This window comes from Scleropages formosus, chromosome 19 (genome assembly GCF_900964775.1).
Source record: "Scleropages formosus chromosome 19, fSclFor1.1, whole genome shotgun sequence".
Classification (NCBI taxonomy): Eukaryota; Metazoa; Chordata; class Actinopteri; order Osteoglossiformes; family Osteoglossidae; genus Scleropages; species Scleropages formosus.
In genome coordinates this window covers 25,035,166-25,042,167 of record NC_041824.1, presented here as the reverse complement: position 1 = coordinate 25,042,167, position 7,002 = coordinate 25,035,166, and the positions used below count along the sequence as shown (strand labels likewise).

Below are 7,002 nucleotides of genomic sequence, written 5' to 3'. Positions count from 1 at the left end.
ATTGTATTGTCTTAAATTGTGAGGCCTTTGCATTCTGGGATTAGTTAAAATGGGTTTACATAATTAGCTGAAGAGATTAAATGCTATTGATGTGATAGATATTTTTTTTTAGTTTGTGACTGACTCGCTAATTGGTTTCTCTGTCTGTGTGTACAGGCCTTTATTGGTGGGGAATTGTTTCAATGTTATAACCTCTGTTTTCTTCAATATGTATTGTAAAGACCCACGTTCCTGTGTTTAGGCAGGAAGATTTGTTGATTGTAAATGGTTGCATTATGGGAAAAATGTGAAATGTAAGTGTGCAACCACTTGGGGCACTTCTGGGGGAAATGATGGGGTCACCATGTTTGCAAGTGTGTTCAAAGAGAGCCTGAGGGTGCTAAGCATGCTTGGAAGGCAAGCTGGAAGCGCAGGTCCTGGAGGAACTGGGATCTTTGGACTGAGAGCATTATTTCCCTGTGTGCCAGTGTTCTAATGAAATGTTCAAGAGAAGTGCTGCCTCTGCATCCTTCTTCACCCCATCCAAACCCATGGTGCACATGCTGCAATATTCTTATAAAGGGTTTATATTGTCTGTCATCTGGATTTAATGTCTTTTAAACCATTGCTGGTTTTGCATTTGGAAATCTTTAATTTGGCATTTCAACATGAGCTCTTACTATTTTAACTCACACCCTTTCAAGATCCCGAGCTATAACCTGTAATAATGTAGAGTATTTTCAGGACTGTCAGCACACATTGCTGTCCTCAACACTGGGCATAAATGAAATTTTCCCTTTTGACTGAAATGTTGGGTGATTATTTAAAAATAACTAAATAACTAAAGCACAATCGCATTGGTTTCATCAGACAATACCCAACACTTTCTTGGTGGTGCACAGATGCCTTGTGAAGAAATCTGTCCAGTACTGTTTTTCCAGCACTATTTGGAAAATTGCAGTGTTTTTAATAACCATCAAAAAACCATAGAAAAGGGTTTAACAAAAACAATGATAAAAATCAGTTTTTTTAAAGCCTGGACTTCTTCAGCCTCTTTTTGTAATAAGTGCCCAAACTACAAGTCCATCCATCCATCCATCCATCCATCTTCCTCCTCTATCCGGGGCCGGGTTGCGGGGGCAGCAGTCCGAGCAGAGTCCTCCAGACTTCCCTCTCCCCGCACACCTCCTCCAGTTCCTCTGGGGAAACCCCAAGGCGTTCCCAGGCCAGCTGGGAGACATAGTCTCTCCAACATGTCCTGGGTCTGCCCCGAGGCCTCCTCCCAGTGGGACAAGCCCGGAACACCTCCCCTGGGAGGCATCCAGGAGGCATCCGGAACAGATGCCCGAGCCACCTCAACTGGCTTCTCTCGATGCGGAGGAGCAGCGGCTCTACTCCGAGCTCCTCCTGGGTGACTGAGCTCCTCACCCTATCCCTAAGGGTGCGCCCAGCCACTCTGCGGAGGAAACTCATTTCTGCCGCTTGTATCCGCGATCTCATTCTTTCGGTCATGATCCAGAGTTCATGACCATAGGTGAGGGTAGGAACGTAGATCGACCGGTAAATTGAGAACTTCGCCTTACGACTCAGCTCCCTCTTCACCGCAACAGACCGGTATAATGACCGCATTACTGCGGACGCCGCACCGATCCGTCTGTCAACCTGCCGCTCCATTTTTCCCTCACTCGTGAACAAGACCCCAAGATACTTAAACTCCTCCACCTGAGGGAGCAACTCCCCCCTAACCCGGAGGGGGCAATCCACCTTTTTCCGACTGAGAACCATGGCCTCGGATTTGGAGGTGCTGATTCTCATCCCCACCGCTTCGCACTCGGCTGCAAACCTCCCCAGTGCACGCTGTAAGTCTTGACTTGATGAAGCCACCAGGACCACATCGTCCGCAAAAAGCAGAGACGAGATCTCGCGGCCACCAAAACAGACACCCTCCGTTCCCTGACTGCGCCTAGAAATTCTGTCCATAAAAATAATGAACAGAATCGGTGACAAAGGGCAGCCCTGGCGGAGTCCAACATGCACCGGGAACAGGTCTGACTTACTGCCGGCAATGCGAACCAAGCTCCTGCTCCGGTCATACAGGGAACGAACAGCCCGTAGCAACGAGCCCCGAACCCCATAATCCCGAAGTACCCCCCACAGGATGCCACGAGGGACACGGTCGAATGCCTTCTCCAGGTCTACAAAACACATATGGACTGGTTGGGCAAACTCCCACGAACCCTCCAACACCCTAGTGAGGGTATAGAGCTGGTCCAGCGTTCCACGGCCAGGGTGAAAACCGCATTGCTCCTCCTGAATCCGAGGTTCGACTATCGGTCGGATTCTCCTTTCCAGTACCCTGGCATAGACTTTCCCAGGGAGGCTAAGGAGTGTGATCCCCCTGTAGTTGGAACACAATCTCCGGTCCCCCTTCTTAAAAAGAGGGACCACCACCCCGGTCTGCCAGTCCAGAGGCACCGTTCCCGAACTCCACGCGATGCTGCAGAGGCGTGTCAGCCAAGACAGCCCCACAACATCCAGAGACTTGAGAAACTCGGGGCGGATCTCATCCACCCCCGGAGCCTTGCCACCGAGGAGTTTTTTGACTACCTCAGCAACTTCAGCCAGGGTAATGGACGAGTCCCCGTCCGAGTCCCCAGCCTCAGCTTCCTCTATGGAAGGCGTGTCGGAGGGATTGAGGAGATCCTCAGAGTACTCCTTCCACCGCCCGAGAACATCCTCAGCTGAGGTCAGCAGCGCACCACTTCCACTGTAAACAGTGTTCGTGGAACACCGCTTCCCCCCTCTGAGTCGCCGGACGGTTTGCCAGAATCTCTTTGAGGCCGACCGAAAGTCTTCCTCCATGGCCTCACCGAACTCCTCCCAAGCCCGAGTTTTTGCCGCGGCGACTGCCAGAGCCGCGCTCCGTTTGGCCCGTCGGTACCTGTCAGCTGCTTCAGGAGTCCCATGAGCCAGCCAGGCCCGATAGAACTCCTTCTTCAGCTTGACGGCATCCCTTACTTCCGGTGTCCACCACCGTGTTCGGGGATTGCCGCCGCGACAGGCGCCGGAGACCTTATGGCCGCAGCTCCGAACCGCCGCCCCGACAATGGAGGCACGGAACATAGTCCATTCAGACTCAATGTCCCCCACCTCCCTCGGGACCTGGTTGAAGCTCTGTCGGAGGTGGGAGTTGAAGACCTCTCTGACAGGGGCCTCCGCCAAATGTTCCCAACAGACCCTCACTATGCGTTTGGGCCTGCCAGGTCTGTCCAGCTTTTTCCCCCGCCATCGAATCCAACTCACCACCAGGTGGTGATCAGTTGACAGCTCAGCCCCTCTCTTCACCCGAGTGTCCAAGACATATGGCCGAAGGTCAGAAGAAACGACTACAAAGTCGATCATCGACCTCCGACCTAGGGTGTCCTGGTGCCAAGTGCACTGGTGGACACCCTTATGCATGAACATGGTGTTTGTTATGGATAAACCGTGACTAGCACAGAAATCCAATAACAACTCACCGCTCGGGTTCAGATCAGGGAGGCCGTTCCTCCCAATCACGCCCCTCCAGGTATCACTGTCGCTGCCCACGTGGGCGTTAAAGTCCCCCAGTAGAACGACAGAGTCCCCAGTGGGAGCGCTTTCCAGCACGCCCCCCAGGGACTCTAAAAAGGCCGGGTACTCTACACTGCCGCTAGGCGCATAAGCACAAACGACAGTGAGAGACCGTTCCCTGACCCGAAGGCGTAGGGAGACGACCCTCTCATTCACCGGGGTAGACTCCAACACATGTCGGCTGAACTGGGGGGCTATTAATAAGCCCACCCCAGCCCGCCGCCTCTCACCTTGGGCAACGCCAGAATAGTGGAGAGTCCACCCTCGATCGAGGAGAGTGGTTCCAGAACCCAAGCTGTGAGTGGAAGTGAGCCCGACTATATCTAGACGGTATCTCTCAACTTCCCGCACCAGCTCAGGCTCCTTCCCCGCCAGTGAGGTGACATTCCAAACTACAAGTCACGTTTCAGTATATGATGATACACAGAGGACCTCATTCACCCCCTTGTGCAAAGAGTTATTCCACACAAAACCAGAACTAAGGGTGACTGGAGGAGCCGTGCAGTAATCCATAATTTCTCAACGGCCAAATAAAACTCCCAGTCTAGCTTTGAACTTTAGAAAATTCTTTGGGAATTGTATTGCAAATGACCAATAACTGTCTGTGATTAATATAAATACAATAGAGTATGATAAATCTCACTTTGGATTTGTTTTGCCCACATATGAGCTCCAGGATGTTACACAAAATTCTATTGTTGTGTTTATTCCACCTTTAACTCCTGCTGAGGTTCCAATGCAGGGAATCATGGCATTATTAACTGCTGCATTTTCTGTTTATTTATTTGTTTGTTTGTTTATTTTTAAAGAAAAACTATTTAGGTGACACCTTTATCTAAAGCATCTTAAAACATTTGTCCCTTTATAAAGATTGTCATTTTAGTAGTGCACTTCAGGCTAAATTACTGCTAAGGGAGAGTATAGTAGTAGAGAAAAGTGGGTCTCAAACCAGAACCCGTCATCAGAACCAAATGTATGTCCTTAATCGCCATGCTGCCTGCTGCCCTGTGTTATAAGTATGAATTTTAGTCACACAAAGTGTTTCAATTAATATACCAAGTTTGTGTCTGAAAGCATCCAAGAAGGTAATCACCTTTAAAAACATTTTCAGGTACAAACCAAGTAAAAAAATTCTGTTCATCGCAGTTGTGAATTTCTTTTGACATAATATATATTCCACTGAGTCTTAGCTTGGTATAAGTGGTTTAAACACCACAGTCCGGCTTTTTCGTGAGCGTATTGGAGCAAAACAGGAACTACTTCGTAAATTCCCACTGAATCCTGATGGAGTTCTTAGCTGAGCACCTGAACCGTCTCAACACCTGCGTATTCTTTCATCCTTTATATTTTTTCGCAAGCGAAAAACGTGGTCTTGCACTTGTCGCCAAGACGCCGAACGGCGTCACCGTGGTAACTGCCCTATGCGAATGGTGATTGGTCAGGCGGTGGGAATGTCTTAGCGCCCTCGTACGGTGATTGGTTGGGGGGCGGTGCGTCGGGCCGTGAGAATCCGCAGCCTTCCGGGTTATTGTCAGTTTCGGCAGGTTGGCGCAGGGACGAGGATCGGCGCTTGCGAGCGAAGCGAAACTGCGCGGAAAATCTTCATCGTGTAACTGTCACAATCGCCACGCTTCTGGTATTTACGTTAAAGTGAGGAACGCTGCGCTTGGACTATTTTCGGACGGATTCTTTACAATCTGTATTTCGGATAAGCTTTTTTTAAGAGGAAAAAGAAGGTTTCTGAGCAAGTGATGAAAGACCTGCCGCGGAGTGCCAGTCCAGCCAAACGGAGCTTTTATTATCGAGAAAACAAACCGCTCATAATGTTCACAAAGCTGATTGAAGGGGCTTGGCCTTAACCAGCGCTCTTGTTTTTTGTTTGTACAAATTCATCTACATATGTTTCCAGGAGTGGGGGAGCGGAGCGCACATAGCAGGTGGATTGCAGTGTAATTACCCAGCGTTGCCCACCACCCAGTGCAAATCGGCTGTTTGCTGCTGAGTTTTTAAATTCGCGACATTCATGTTCATAACGGGTCATATTTCAAGAGCTGGTTTGCAAAAGCTGTCGCGGGGACGGGAAAGGGCCGGGAGCCCCAATCGTGTCAGTCCCTCGGAGGCACCAGCGCGCAGAACAGAAGCAGCTGATCGGAGCGGTAGCGCAGCGCCTCGCTGGAAGTGCTGAACCGGGCCATTCATTCGCCTCTCCGATCGGATCGCCCACCTTCGTCCCTGGATTACCGTTTAAGTTAAAAAAGTGTCCTTTCGGAAATCATTTTTCACACTTTCGTCTTCACCCACGGGGGAGAGGAGGGTGAAAACGTGAAAGGTGACCGTTTAGTGGAACAGGCAAAACCGCGAAGAGGTTTCGGATTATTTCTCAGCCCTGGAGTACGGGATGCGAGCTTTGCGCGCTCTCTGGAGCGCAGCCTTCTGAAGCACTTCGGCCGGAGCGTCAGCTGGAAACACATTTATGGTAAATTACTACATATTTCCGCACTTGTTCCTGGAAGCATCGGACGAGCCGCGCGACCCGCGTGTCCACTTTCAGTGTAAATACGGGTGTAAATGTGCGTGTGAAAAATGGACGCGCGTCTTTCTTTGCTGTTGCGGGTCCTGCTCGGGACGCGACACTTGTGCGCGCGGGCAAATATGAAAAAAAAAAGGCAGGGAATCGTGGCAAAATTCTCCACATCGTCCTTTTTCATTCGCCTGGATTAAGGGCGATGAGGCAGGAGGAGGACAGGATATTTTGCGAGGTCCTTCGCACAACTGAAATTTCCATTTGAGTAAGTGCAAGCGGTGTAAAACGGAGGTGTCGGGACCCGAATTGCGAGAGGATCCGCTTTGATGTGGGGTCGCGACCCGGCTTCAAAAAGCGCCTCTCTGGATGCCTCACAATTACACGGGAGAGCATGTGTGGGGGGCATTTGAACCCGGGGCAGTGACGCCAGACAGTCGGTGTTCCCCTGCCTTGAAGCCCCACATAAAGTGTGTGTGTGTATGTGTGTGTCTGAGATGGCTCCCTCGGTGCACAGAGGGTTCGAGCGCGTTTATTCCTGCGCGCCGCTCCCACGCATGTGCACCGCGGAGCGCTGTCTCTGTCAGTTCGCTCGTGTTCACGGGTATCATTTGAATGTGTAAACACGCGGGGCGCGCGATCGAGCCCCCGGCTGTGCGCGCGAGTCGGGGCGGATTCCAGGAACGCGGGGCCTTTTGTGTTTGTGCCTCTTTCGCGACTGATCTTTACACACACTAGTCGCCACCAGTCGGGTTAAAGGGAACCCGGCCGCTCGGCTGCGGTGTTGCTCAAGTGTGTGCGGGTCGCGGGAGAAGCGTTTTAACGGCACACACACATACATTCCCGCTCAGGCGTTATTTCTTACATTCTTCTTCTTCTTCTTCTTCTTC

General features: G+C 50.8%; 1 protein-coding gene across 1 annotated transcript in view; it reads left to right on the top strand.

Moving 5' to 3' along the window:
* Positions 1–5,140: 5,140 nt before the first annotated feature.
* fam222aa (family with sequence similarity 222 member Aa) overlaps positions 5,141–7,002 on the top strand; it is a 64,907-nt gene continuing 63,045 nt past the window's right edge. Inside the window, exon 1 of the mRNA XM_018749056.2 lies at positions 5,141–6,067. The gene's annotated coding sequence lies outside the window, so the exon portion shown is untranslated. The remainder of the gene's footprint in view (positions 6,068–7,002) is intronic.